The sequence below is a fragment of the Ailuropoda melanoleuca genome, chromosome 15, assembly GCF_002007445.2.
Source record: "Ailuropoda melanoleuca isolate Jingjing chromosome 15, ASM200744v2, whole genome shotgun sequence".
Classification (NCBI taxonomy): Eukaryota; Metazoa; Chordata; class Mammalia; order Carnivora; family Ursidae; genus Ailuropoda; species Ailuropoda melanoleuca.
The window spans coordinates 15724789-15739443 of record NC_048232.1 but is presented as its reverse complement, the minus strand read 5'-3'; the positions used below and the strand labels follow the sequence as shown (position 1 = coordinate 15739443).

The 14655-nt window shown below is 45.0% G+C and overlaps 1 protein-coding gene and 1 long non-coding RNA gene across 4 annotated transcripts in view; both read left to right on the top strand.

Annotated features, from left to right (window-relative positions):
- ST8SIA6 (ST8 alpha-N-acetyl-neuraminide alpha-2,8-sialyltransferase 6) overlaps positions 1-14655 on the top strand; it is a 147331-nt gene that overhangs the window by 29919 nt on the left and 102757 nt on the right. The gene's annotated exons all lie outside the window — the stretch shown is intronic.
- LOC109489536 overlaps positions 7319-14655 on the top strand; it is a 29590-nt gene continuing 22253 nt past the window's right edge. Inside the window, exons 1-3 of one of the 3 annotated variants that reach the window (XR_002142548.2) lie at positions 7321-7376; positions 8070-8143; positions 10195-10337. This is a non-coding gene — a long non-coding RNA (uncharacterized LOC109489536). Of the gene's footprint in view, positions 7377-8069; positions 8144-10194; positions 10338-14655 lie in introns of all 3 variants that reach the window. The other 2 variants (XR_002142549.2, XR_002142550.2) reach the window with 2 other exon arrangements.

Below are 14655 nucleotides of genomic sequence, written 5' to 3'. Positions count from 1 at the left end.
GGGGGGGTTGGGGGGGGTGCTGCAATCGAGGGCGAGTGGTAGGGCATGAGAGCACCCCCTGCCGGCCTCCTGTCCCCATTCTAGTGCAGTTTCCGTTTGTTAATTTTTGCACAGTATCTAGCACATATACAAAATATCTGTTACTCGACTGTTATCCTTAAGACTTCCGGTCAACGCGAGGCTATTAGTAGTTACGTTTTTGGAGAGTCAAAAGTTATACATGGATTTTTGAGTACACAGGGTTTGGTGCCCCTAACCTTTGTGTGGTTCAAGGGTCTAGCTGTATTCTTTACGAGATTATATCTCATCATTTCCTTATTCTGTGGGATATAATGTGTGATCCCAATGCTTTGTGTTTAGAGTGTATATGTTAATGCTTTGATATGTATTTTATAATATATTTGCTACTTTATTATTTCAGGGAAACCACCCATATTTTTTATGTTTGTATCTGTCAGCATAGCTTTCCTATTTGCGCATTAAGTTTGTGGACAGATCTTTGTGTTTTTGAGTGGCAGTCCATCCAACACTCCCCATTCATTTTGGGGTTACCAAAGTACTTATGTTTTCTTGTCTGGGAATATTACATACAATGGATTGACATTCAGTGAGGTCTGCGCCTTGACTGTTTCTTTCACCAGGGTATCCCCACCATAATCTGGAACCCCAACATGTTGGGATTTGAGTCTTCTTGCCTTGTCTACATAACAGCATTAGGTTTTGGGGGGTATACTTTATCATATTGCATTGTGAGACACATAGTGAGTTTTACATGGTAAATATCTGTGATAAAACCTGATTTTATAGTTGTGCGCTTGTGTGTAAGTAGATAAAATAAAATTTTGTGATTGGAGAAGGATGGATTGAGCCTGGAGGATTGAAAACTCAGATCTATAATCATTTTGTAAAGGGAAAATTAACATTAACATAGATTTTTAATAAACAGACATTGTCTTATGATATTTGTACTTAGAAGAACTTTTTCTAATAAAAATTTAGACACTACTAATCAGATATTTCTATATTCCATCTTAGAACCCCTGCTTTTGTGGGGTTTTGAAAACTCTTTCTAAAGCCACAGAGCATTGGAAACTTTTTATAGAAATGTACATTTCAGTACATAGTGATTTAAAGAAATGCATGTTCAAAGCAAAAATTCAGCATTACTCAGGTTTATACTGGGCTTCTGCTGGAACATCCTTTTAAGCCAAGATTCAAAACTAGGAAGTATCCACATAAGAAATTTGATGATTTGGTATGTTAATTACAAATGAATGTAAACTGCGGGCTGGTTTCTTAGAAAAAGTTCTAACAATCTGAAAAAAAATCTGGATTTTACAAAATTTTGAACAGTGTAAGATTTCCTCCACTTCCTGTAAGAGTGGTTGGCAGTAAGACATGTATCACATTTAAAAGCTTGTTTTATATCACCTCTGCTCTGAAAAGAATAAAAATCAGAATAGAGCTGCTGTTTGGGGATAGTTTCAAGTGTGGAACTTTCAGGTAAGTTTGTTTTTAAATAAATGCAATTCTATTCAGCATGACAAATCAGGTAAAATGAAACTTAAATTAATTTACAGATTCGGAGGTGGGGCTTCCAGATTGTAAAATGAGGATAGTCTCTACATGTAATTACATCTCTACATGTCAAAAGATGAGTTTAGATTCTTACCTCACACCAAACACAAAAAGTTATCTCAACATGGGTCATAGACTTAAGAGGTAACACTGTAAGCCTTCTAGAAGGAAACAGAAAATTTTCATGGCCTCAGATCAGGAAAAATGTGATTATACATTACAACATGAAATATGTAATCAATAGAGGAAAAATTGATAACTTATACTTTATCAAAATTAAAAACTTTTCTGTTTCCACATACACCACTGAGATATGAAAAGATGAGTCACAGACTAGGAGAGAATACTTGTGAATTATATATTTGGTAAAAGAGTTGTATTCAGAATATATAAAGAACTCTTATAACTCAATAACAAGACAAACAACCCAATTTAAAAATGGGCAGAAGAATTGAATAGACATTTTATTTTTTTAAGATTTTATTTATTTATTTGACAGAGAGAGACGGCGAGAGAGGGAACACAAGCAAAGGGAGTGTGAGAGGGAGAAGCAGGCTTCCCGCCAAGCAGGGAGCCCGATGTGGGGCTCCATCCCAGGACCCTGGGATCATGACCTGAGCTGAAGGCAGACGCTGAGCGGCTGAGGCACCCAGGCACCCCATGAGATAACCTTCCACACCCTCTGTAATGGTCTTTGTGGCAACTTCACCTCAGCATGGGGGGCAGCTCCCCCCACCCCGGGTTAGGTTCTGCTATTGAAGCTTATGACGGCAGTCATTTGGTATGACCAAAGAAGCATTTATTAATCACAGAAGCAGGGTAGTCCCAAGTTGGAGAAGGGGAGGATGGCTCTCCAGGAAAAGTTCTGGAACAAAGAGAGCAAGTGGTGAGGGCACAGGAGTTTTGTAGACACCTTATGAGTCTCTTCGTAACCCTAAGACCATGAGGCAAAGTTTTACATTTGAGAAATTATTACAAGAATGACTGAAACATAGTATCTTTTTGGCTCTGAGAGTTGTGGAGTCATTTCTTATTTTCTATTACTATGAGAGCCGTGGGCATTGCAATCCTGAATCCTGCGGTAAGCCCTCATTCTAACTGCCATAATGGGGTAGAGCCAGAGTGGGCAACCTATTTAAGAATGTTGACACTGAGAACTAATTTAAGATCCTTTTCTCTCGTTGAGGTCCACATAGTTAGAGGAGGTATTGAGTCTGTGTTACACAATTGAAAATAACTAAATATGTGTCTATTATACCAAAGATTGTGATGAGACCCACAGTTAGAGTTTAAAAAAGGGCACCCAAGACTTCTGTTTTCTATGAAGATGGGCCTCTCATTAGTCAAGACCTTTAAAACTGTCATTCTGAGGGACAGCAGGCTTTGGCATATAGATAGCCTGTTTGAGTGTTAGCGCCTGCATTTGCAGTGGGTCCCATTGTATTCTCAGCCCCAATGTGGGCACCAGGTCTGAGAACGGATGGCAGAATGGAGAGTTGTTAAGTGGGAAGGGGAATTCTGTTTGGGTATTGCAGATCTGTAGGTGGGAAGTGTTCCCTTTTGTGGCTAGAATGAGAAGAGGAACCCTACTTACAGTCTGGTAGGATGTCATAAGACCTAAAAGTCAGAAGTTGAAGGTGACTAAGGCAGAAGACAAAAGAGAGATCCATTTGGAAACATTATCCATTTTGTACTTTTAAGAGCATCTTTGAGTAAGCTATTTTGTATCTTTATTAGGACTTTTATTAGGTCCGTTGCCTGTGGACAATAGGAAAAAGGAAATTCCCAATAATGCCTTGTTGTAAGACCCATGTCTACACTGAATGAGTGGTGTGTATCCTGATCAGAGTAGATCCTATGTGGGGGCCCAAATGGAACTAACAGAGTTTTGGTGAGACTTAATGGTGTCAGCAGTAGGATGCTAGAAAGAATAAGCCCAAAGTGAGCCCACATAATTGTTAATCATTGTGAGGGCATAGTGATTTGTGCCTGCACATTGGGGCAACAGCCCAATAAAATCAATTTGCTAATGAGTGAAGGGGCTTCTTGGTATAATCCTCATCGGATTCTTATACTAAGAATCCTCATGATGCCAGGACAGAACAGGGCACAAAAAGCACATTGGGAGGCTAGGGGTTAAAGCCAGTGACATAGGGATGCCATGGCATTCAGCCTCATGTTTAAGAGTTGAAAATCCATACCGACTGGGCCTTTAAGCCAAGGGAATGGAGGTGCTATATGAATTTCCTGAAGAAATGTGAGCTAGCTGGTCAGCTATAGCGTTACAAGGAGCCTTCTCCATGGGACCTTTAGTATTAGCTGCGATGTGGGAGACTTAAATTGTCATATGTAAGGTGCAAGAAGAAGTATATTCCTAATGTGGAAGGCCCCATAGGAAACAATCCTGAATGTGAAATCTATTTTGTGCCTATTGATGAGACCAAACAGTGGGGCCATTAGCTACTACCCAAGGGTCTGTAAAAATATGGATAATGAACATACCTTTATTGAGGGAATCCTCTAGTGCCAAAATGGCCAATCTTTGGGTCCCATCATTTATCAGCTGTGTATTGGCAATGGGATGGAAGCAGCTCTCCAGTGGGTTCCATCACATGGGATGGTGGTGCTGTGGTCCATAAAATAAGTGAATTCCCTTTTTCCTGGACTGGAGACCCTGCAAACGGCAAAGAAGACCAGGAAAGGGGCGATCTTTCTTGCATTCATGGACGTGGGCAAGGAGATTCCAGAAAACATGAGAATTAGTAGCTAGGGATTCCACAGTAAAGGAATCATCAGATGGGACTAGAGGCATTAGTTGGATGGTGTTTGGGGTGGCTTCCAGGCCATTTGTTGGGGTGGTCACCATTCAAATTCAGTTGATTTTCTTGTGATCACCTTAATAGATTTTAATGAAAACTGTAGGTGGGGAAGATATTGCTTCTAGAAGCTAAGTAGGCAAGTAGATGTTGGGCTTGTTTGAGAGTGCTGGGATAGGTTATTGACTGGATCTGGTACGGAGTGGTCTTCCGGGGACCACATGATGCCCCCTCATCTTTTGGGATGCAGTGACCCAACTGCAGTCAGTCCAAGTGTGGACCACATTTCAGATGTGCAGTAGCTTCCTGAGTTTCTCCCCTCAGTAGGATGTTGTCAGTATAAGGCCAGACCTGGGTGCTTCAGAACAGAGCAAGCCTGTGAAGATGCTGTCTGTATAAATGGTGTGGAGTTGGTGTGTCCCCTCGGTAATTTAGTGAAGGGACATTGGGACACCTCAAAGGTGAATGCAAAGGTGGCTGTGATGCTGGAGAAATGGGGACAGAATCAAATATATTAACTCGATCTGTCACTCCAAAGTGTCCCTCCGGGAATGTGTCATCCCCTTGATGATATTTATAAGCTTTCCTGCCCAAGGAGTCTCAGTCTCACTTGTTGGGTTTGTCACTCTTGGGCATTTGTTAAAATGCTAGAAAACTATGGAGGATTCCTAATCTTTGCTGATGACCTTTATATTGACTCAAGAGCTCATTAATTTCCTTGTGATCCTTAGGAGGTGAGGAGGTAAAGCATTCAGGGCTGGTGAGCATCTGGGCTTTAGCTTCCGGGCATCGAGTGTGAGTCCCTCTGTAGCCCTAAAGACCGGGATCTTCATAGCAAGGCAAGGGCAGGAGGACCTGCAAAGGTATTTGGTGCTCTCGTGTTCTAATTAACCATTTTCCCTCAGGAGGTGAGCTTCAGCAGGCCAAATGGTGATAGCTCTGCTTCCCTGCTCACGTGGTGCCTCCGAGGGCACACTGGGGTGGAGGTGGTGGGGAGAGGAAGCCTTTAGGACTGGTCAAGACACAGGTGAGAGTCTGAGAGGTTGCTGGCCCTAAATCAATCATCAGTGGAAGTCCAAGTGGAGGTCCTTTGAAAAAGTGTTTGAAGGTTTCTTAGAGTGAAACGTAAACTTGTCATGTGACCTAGAAGAATTTCACTCTGAGATGTCTACCCCAAGATAAATAAAACCATGTGTCACGCAAATGACTTGTACGTGAATGTTTATAGCAACATTATTTATAATATCCAGACAATGGAAACAATCCAGGCATTCATCAGCTAGTGAGTGGATAAACAAAATGTGGTGTGTCTATACATGAAGTGCTATCTAGTAATAAAAAAGCACGAAATAGGAACACCCTGCAACACCGAAGAAAACATTATGCTGAGGGAGAGAAGCCAGACATAGAATACTATGTGAGACAGAGGTAAACAGCAGATCAGTGGTTGCCTGATGGAGTGCGGGTGGGGTAGAAATTAAGAATGGGGATCTCTTCAGGGTGATCGAAAATATTCTGAAACTTGGATGTGATGCAACTGGTGGTTTTATAACTCTATAAAGTCACTAAATATTGAATTGTGCACTTGAATTTTTTTATGTGCAGGAAATTTTGTAAGGAAATACTTGTGTGTGGCCTCTGTGAGCTGTGTAAGCTTATGTAGTGTGTGTGTGTATGTGGGAGGGGGGTTAAATATACAAGGCTGAAGTATGTAAGTGCTGTGTTTTTGGGATATGCAGAGGACTTAAGTATTTCTGAAAAGCACCAAATTTAAAAAGTCTTCATAGGTAGTCTACATAGTTATGGACAATATTGTGAGGGGAGGAGTAGACAAAATGTGACAGGTTCCCCCTTAACACACAGATTTCCTACATGTTTTTTTTTCATGTTTTCTACATAGTTCAAGTCAGGTTTGAAATGCTGTTTATTTAATATAGAGAATAATCACCCAAATGATGCATAGGGCACTGTGTCAAGCTCAACAAAATCCAGGAGCTTTAGCAGTTACTGGGCTGTTACCATGTGCCAGACTTAGCAGCCTTGTGAGTCTGACTTCACTTACTTCTCATAGCAACCCTGTTCTGCAGGACTATTAATATTCCCGTTGTACAAAAGGAGAACCCAAGACCCTGAAGGTTTAGTCAGGTGTCCCAGGCCACCCAGCTTAAAGGGGCAGCTGACTCACTTCCAAGGCTGTCCTCCAGATGGAGAAACAGGGGTAAGTCACACTGTGTCCCTGTTAATGCAGGTATCTTTCCGGTCATTTAGGAGGCAGTGGGAGAGAATGGCAGGGAGTGGTCACGAATGACTGAGACTTGATGAAAGGATGGACGGCCTCAGCGACATGCGGGGGTGAGAGCCCCAGAGCATACATAGCCCTGGAAGGCAGGGGACCAGCCCAGGGGAGAGCTTTGAATTCCTTCAGATCACAGAGTCAGACTTGCTGAAGTCAGGTGTGCAGCAGCAAGGAGGACGCAGAGGTCACCACGCCTGGAGAGGGCGGCCTCGGTGGCACCCCAGTGGGCCCACGTCCCTACACTAAAGGGAGCTAATCCAGGCCCCAGGCCGTTCTTGAAAACAGCCCCCCACCCCCCCACCTTGAGCTTTCCTCAGCCTGGAAGGCTCGTGGTGGGACTGGAGCAGAGCGGCCCTGGTCCGGGTGGGCCCTGTGTGGGTCTGTGCGGTCTGGGCCCAGCCTCTAGGGCTGCGGCTTTCTCCGGATGCCCACCTCCAGAAAGTAGCCCTCTCAGGTTACAGGCAAACCGCAGACCATGCCAGAGGAAGTGCACCGAGACCCTATTATTTCCTTTACCCAAGCTGGAATTAACCAACGCACCCAGCTTAGCTCGACTCAGCGTTATTGGATGCGCGCATGCGTGTGCACGCAGGTATGTGTGCGCATGCGCATGTCCTCCCCGCGGAGGCTGCGTTTCCCTTTCCCACACTGGTTGCCGCGTTTGGGGAGGTCATCCTGTGTGTTAGGTAAGGCCCAAGAAACACAAACACACGTCCACCACACCAAGAATTTCACTAAGAGCAAGTTCCCTAAGAAAGAAAGATATCTGTATCTAAACGATTTTATCCTGACTCAAAAAGGTGATTTTCTTTTCTTTTGAAAATATTCTTCCTGGCAGTACCGATCCCGGCACACAGTCAAAGGTTATTAATGGCTTCATTCATCCGTTCAGTGGATTTTATGCTGCGGGAAACCAGTGCTCTTATCTTCGAGCTGGGTGCCAGGAGGGTGGATATGCAGGTGGTGCCTAATTTGATTTGGGTAAAAACAAGCTTCTTTCCTTAGGGAGGCAGTTGCTAAGCTCAGCTCAGTGTTTGTGGCAAAGCACATCAATCCTGTAATTTCCAGGCATTTTCTGAGGCCCCACGCTTGTCACCCAGAGGTCCTGGATCGGTGACAGCCCTGAATAAGCGTCTGTCACTGCTCTCGAGGACTCCCCAGCCTAGAGAGGGAGCAACAGGCACCCATGATGGCCGTCCAGTGCAAGTGTTGTCATGGAAACGGGTCCAGGACAGGGGGCAGCCCCAGGGAGGCCGGACAGGGCAGGGTGCAGAAGTAGAAATTCCACCATAGGCAGAGGGAGGCAGCCATTCCTGACGTGTACAAAGGCTTGGAAACGTATGAACAAGATGTACTAGTGAAGCCCAGTCTCTGTTCAGAGTGGCCGGAGCCTGAGACGTGAGTTGAGGATGCTGGACCGGTGACTGCCGAGCAAATGTGTGCATCTTGCCAGGTAACACGGTGCAGGGAACCCTCCGAAGGGCTTTCAGGAGGAGGGATGCACTAAGCTTTGTCATTTGGAAAGCTGACTCTGGGGCATATGTAAGGCAGGACTGAGGTTCAGCCGGGATGGCCGTACCCGCTAGGACAGTAGCGGGAGAGCGGCTGCCCTGGCCCCAGCCCCTTCTCCCAGGGACACCAGAGGCGGCAACCTGGTTGAGCAGGCCCCTGCATAGTGGGTACCTTACCTAGCACCACACGCCCAGCGTCTATTTCTGCGTGGATGGGGTCTCTTGTGAACTTCCCGCCTGTGCAGATGATGGATTGAAAGGGGAAAGGGTGCGCTTGGGTGGCTCAATCAGTTAAGCGGCTGACTCATGGTCTCAGCGCAGGTCATGATCCTGATCAGGGTCCTGGGATTGAGCCCTGTGTAGGGCTCCGTGCTCGTCGAGGAGTCTGCTTGAGATCTCTCTCCCTTTCCTTCTGCCCCTCCTGCTCGTGCTTTCTCTCTCAATCAATCAATCAGTCTTTAAAAAAGAAAGGGGAAAGAGCTGTGAAACCAGTTAGGAGGCCATCACAGCGGGAAACTAGGCTGCCCCTGAGTTAAAACCCACGTGATGGGAGTGGATGGGAGTGTAAGGAGGAACACGAGAAGTCTGAATCCTCGAGTCTTCTGACTGAATGGAATTGGGGGGTGGACAGAATCTGAGGGAGGTTGCAGGTGTGTGCACTTACGGACTGCATGCATCTGCCGTGCCTGTTGTAATAAAGTACCACAGATTGGGGAGCTTAAACAGCAGAAATTTATTTTCTCATTAATTTTTATACAATTGAGTTCTGGAAGCAAGACAGCTGAATCAAGACGTGGGCGGGGTGGTTCCTTCTGAGGCTGTGAGGAAAGGGTTTGTTCCCGTCCTCGCTCCCGGGCATGTAGATGGCTGTCTTCTCCCTGTGTCTTCACGTGGTCTTCCCTGTGTGCATGTCTGTGTCCCGATTGCCTCATTTTAACTTAATGATCTCTTTAAATGCTTTATCCCCAAGTCAGGCAACATTCTGAGATACTGGGGGTTAGGACATGGGAATTTTGGGGGTGAGTGGGGACACAGTTCTGCCCATAACATAGAGACATCAATAAAATTGGTGAGCCAGTTAAAGTTATCATTCTGGGAATCATCTAATGAGGTTTGCCTGAATTGACGTGTGTTATTTGTAAGGTGGGAGGGCAACTTCCATGGAAAAAAATCCCACCAACTAGGTTGAGGTGGCAGATCTTAGCATAGTTCTGGAAATTCCCTGTTTTCTCAAGGTGCATGCAATTCCTTCGACTTCTCATAGCTGATGTCTGGGAGAGACTAGCTAAGTGTCAATGGGTTTCCATAGGATATTTCTGGGGTGCTGGTGTGGTCACTGTCTAGTGGTTGGAGCTCTGAATGATGTGTGTGTGTGTGAGATGAATTATTTTGAGCAAGGAGATAAAGCTGCTTATGAGGTAGGGTGGGGTCTGACGAACCTAGATTCTCATCCTGGCTCAGTCCATTGGTCTGTGGTCAGGCTGCCATAACAAAATACCACAGACTGGGTGCTAGCATGGTTGGGTTTTGGTCAAGGTTGTCTTCCTGGCTTGTAGATGGCTGTCTTCTTGCTGTGTGCTCTCATGGCGGAGAGAGAAAGAGAGGGAGGTGGAGACAGAGACAGGCAGAGATAGAGCTAGAGACAGAGACAGAACTAGACATAGAGGAACAGAGACAGAGAGCTCATTGGTGTCTTTTCTTATAAGGGCACTAATCCCATCAGATCAGGGCCCCACTGGCATGACCTCATCTAAACCAAATTATCTCCCAAAGGTCCGTCTCCAAAGACCACCACACTGGGCATTAGGGCTTCAGCATATGAGTTTTGGGGGGACACAGGCATTCAGTCCCTAGCACCATCCTAACTGTGACCTTGGGACCTTTGCCCACTTTCTTGCTGACAGCCTATGTCTGCCTCTCCAGGTGGTGGGAGGGTTAAATGAGATAATGTAATGCACTCGATTCATCGATTTACTCTTCTGTGTTTAATCAGAGCGTGGCATGGAGGAAATACCCGATCTGGGAGTCCCACAGTGAATCTCGTATCACCAGAGAACTCTCAAATGCTGCCTCGTGCCGTGGTATCTGTCTGTCTGTCTGTCTGCGGTGTAGCAGATCACGAATGGTGTGTGCTCAGTAAGCATTGAACTTTATAATTTAGAAGCACCTAAGTCCTGTAATTAAATTACATCATTTGAGAGCCACTGTGCCCTATTTTTAAGTCAATTTTTGTTGTTTTCAAAGTAGTGTATTGAATAGTTAAAAAGCCAAAGATTTTTATTAAGTATTTTCTTCTAGAAAAGTTATATATGCGGCTTAGATTCATGTTAGAACCTGGCACCTCTGTAAATGTGATTTATTAGAACTAAAAGGCATAATGAAAATTAGCAATTGCTGTCTTTTTGTCCCCCACCCCTGCAGTAATAACTTTCAACCCCATTAGCTATTTTTCTATTTACTTCCATATTTCTTAATAATGTGCTTATACTTCTTCTTGATTTATAAAATTTAATTAATTTACAAAGTTTATTTAATTTAGTTTTATAATTGAATTTTTAAATTTAACTTTATATTGAAGTCTGTTTATGGCAGAAATAGAATTAGTCCCCTTGTTCTCTATCCCCCACCCCAAAAGACAGATACACACACACACCTCTTCACACCTCATTTCTCACACCTTCCTAATACAGTTTTATTAATTTTTAAATCTATATTAAGTTCATATTATCAACAGTTTGTAAATGTTGCTCACAGCTGTGCTTTATCCTGGATTGTGATTACATCTCCTTTTTGTTCTCCTTGTGTGTTTTTCTTTTCCTTAAATATTTCCTTTTTAGCAGTTTTAGATTCATAGCAAAATTGAGAGGAAGGTACAGCCTCCACATTGTCAACATCCCCCCCCCCCCAGAGCGGGACATTTGTATCAATTGATGAACCTACATGGACACGTTATCATCCCCCAGAGTCCATAGTTTACATTAGGGTTTCCTTTTGGTGTTATACACTCTGTGGGTTTGGACAAATGTGTAATGACATGTATCTGATGGGTAAAAATGGTATCTCTTTAATTCCAATCTCTGATTATTAATAGTTGAGTATTACAGCTGTATCTTAGAACTTCATCTGACGTAGGCATAAGGTAATGATGCCTGATGGTATTTTTGCTTTGGTGTTTAGCAGTTAGTAAAGCAAGGGCATGTGTGGGCATGTTTGACAAATTGATACGGAATGTGGTGTTGTCCGGTTGAGGAAAGGTAGGTTTTGTTTCCAGAAGTTGAATGTTTGTTAGTTTCCTGCGTCCTGTGAAGCCAGGAGGGTTGGGATGCGCTCTGTCCGCAGTCCCACACCTCGGCTTCCCTGGGCCATGACGCAGGCTCTAACTAGGACATCAATCTGGTGGTGATTCCTTGACAAACTGAAAAGTGCGTCTTCATCATCGCCTGCAAGCTCAGGATACAAAACTGTATTTGTTGGCTGTGTGTTTCCCCTCTAGCATGTTTTTAGCATAAAGGTCATAAAATGACAATAATCATAAGCCTTAAACGCCTGCAGTGTTTCGAAACTTATCTTTATGCGCTTCACATCCTGGCACATCGGTGGGGCAAAAACGCATGTATCTGCCCACCCGCTTGGACTGTTGTAATGGCCTCCAAACTGGAGTCCTTCTAGAGGGGAGCCTCACATTCTCCAAATGATGAGCTGAGTGGTCCTTCTAAATGTTAAACCCCATCACATCACTGTCTTCTAGCAACTTCCTGTCTCTCTCAGAGCAAAAACCAGAGCCCTTTCAATGGCCTATGAGTCATTATAAACTCTGGCCCCAGTGCCTCTCTGACTTCATCCCATTGAAGTCTCCTCTTGCTCCCTGTTCTCCAGCTGCCCACAGCATCTGCCTGTTTCTGGAACATGCTATGCTCCAGTGCCTTTTCTCAAACCACTGATCCCCAACCTCACCCTCAAATATCCACTCATTCCTTCCTTCATGGAGGTCTTTTTCCAAGTTGTCGTGTCACTGAGGTGTCCCTCTTCACCCCACTTCCTATCCTCTCTGGTTACCTTCTCCCCGCCCAGTTGTTCTCTGTACCACTTTTCAGCTTGTGACCCAACATCTGTTTCATGCCCGCCATTCTTGCCTGTCCCTTCTTGCTCAAACGTCAGCTTCACATGGGCAGGGATCTTTGCCTGTTGCCCTTAGGCTGGAACAATACCTCGCATGGAATGGAAATGGAGTAAACAAGTTCATTCCTGTGTTATAAATGAAGAAAATATGGCACAAAGAATTGAAATGGTTTGCCTGACACACAGGTAACAGGTGTAAGACTTGGGACTTGAGCCAAGACTCCTTCCTCTGGGGATGATTTTATGGCAGGAGGGGTCTCAGCACTGGCTTTCTGAATTTCTCTTCTGTTTTTACAGTGGGCTCTGCTGTTCTTGTGGTTTCTGTGTATGCTTTCTTCATCACCCTGGACAGCCTGTCTTTTTCCCAAATCGAAAGAAATCACAATTACCAATCCCCTCCCCCCCTTTAAACTTCCATAGCTTTACTAAAATGACCACTTTCAAATCAGTGTGTCATTATTCTGGTCACACCTTGAAGTGATGTGCTTAAAATACCTTCAAAACAGCACTGTGAAGAAATCCTTTTATGTAAAGGTTATAAACGTGGTTTAAGATAGGTGCTCCTGACTTTCTTTTCTTTGTCCTCCACCTCAGGATGGAATCTACTTGACCTTCAGAACAAGGACCACAAACATGTCCCCTAATTTATGTGGCATTCTGTTAAGTCACATGTCTTCCCTGGAATGAACTCAGGAGGCCACTTGGCCCAGAGACGCTGAGAGCCTCAGGCTTCCTCAGAGGAACATGGCAGGGCGAGGGGGGGTCAGGTGGCACTTGGGGCTTCCCACTCGGCTTCAGTCAGAGAAGCATCTGTTTCATTAATTTGATACATTCAGCATTTGTATTAAATCTTGGAAGCAAAAAAAAAAAAAAAAGGGGGGGGGGGTGGAGTTCCATGGCAAGAGTTTGAGAACCATTTGTTTAGTCGTTTTACACCTGAGGCCCAGAGAAGCCACTTATTCAACAAGTTTCTCTAACTCATAGTCCAGTCTTCCTTTCCCTGTCTCATGGTGTTAGAACCTTTAGCAGAGTTTTAAAACTGAGAACCACATGCATGATTACCCCTTGAGGTGCTAATTGAAAATGAGAATTTCTGGGCCCCACTTCAGACCTGTGGCATCAGAGTCCCTGAGGCTGGGTCCCAGGAATGTGCATTTCTAAAGGAGCCGCGTGGCATCTCATCCGCCCTTGTATTCCCTGGTGCTTGATCGCAACATACACCCTCCTCGTGCACTCTCAGGCTGCTTCCCCGTGATCCGGCCTCAGGGCCCTGCCTGCTCTTCACTGTCCCCTGTTAGACCTTTTCCTTGTCCCTTCCTCCTGCCCCACTTGTCCCCTCCTTCAGTATATTATATTACTGGACTGGGGGGATATGCCCACTTTTGTAGGTGTGACCTATGCTTCTTCGTACTTTCTTTTTTTTTTTTTTAAAGATTTTATTTATTTATTTGACAGAGATAGAGACAGCCAGCGAGAGAGGGAACACAAGCAGGGGGAGTGGGAGAGGAAGAAGCAGGCTCATAGCGGAGGAGCCTGATGTGGGGCTCGATCCCATAACGCCGGGATCACGCCCTGAGCCGAAGGCAGACGCTCAACCGCTGTGCCACCCAGGCGCCCCTCTTCGTACTTTCTTACCCGGGCAAGTTTCTGGGTCCTTCTGTGGGGTTTTTTTTGGGGGGGGGTTCCAGGAATCAAGAGTATCCAGAAACCCATCAAATCAGACTTCAGGGTGTCTGATAGGAGGTCTTCCCGGCAGAAGCTGTGGGTGAACTAGAGGCAGCAAGCAATGAGGTTTATACTTGGAGCTGCCCAACAGTGATCGTTCCAGAGTAGCATGCAGGTGGGAGGGCTCTCCAGTTTCAAGGAGCCATACAGAACAGTGGCCACCAACCAAGTGCCTGCTTTGGATGCTTCCACAAGTGACTCACCTAGGAGTAAACCCTCTTTAGCAATAAGTAACAGAGGTTTATGCTTCTCACTTACTAGCAAGAGTGCTTGGGTAGCAGATTAGACTGGTGTAACAGCTCCCCAGTGTCCTCAGAGTCCTGAGTTCCTGAATCTGTCCTCTCCATCATTCTCAGTGTGTGTGATTCTCATCCTCATGTTTGCAGATGGCAGCCGCTCCCTGGACGGTCTGCATTGCCATTGGGAGAAAGAGGGAAGAGTGGAGGGCAAAGAGCTTTTTCCTAATGAGATGTTGCCTGTACACTTGGAAAGAAAATCCCTACCCAGAGATTTCTGCCTTAATCTTTTGGGCCATAATTGTCGCATGCCCAGCCTGACTGCAAGGAAATCTAGAAAGATAACCATTCTAGCTTTCCCACCTGAGTGCTAG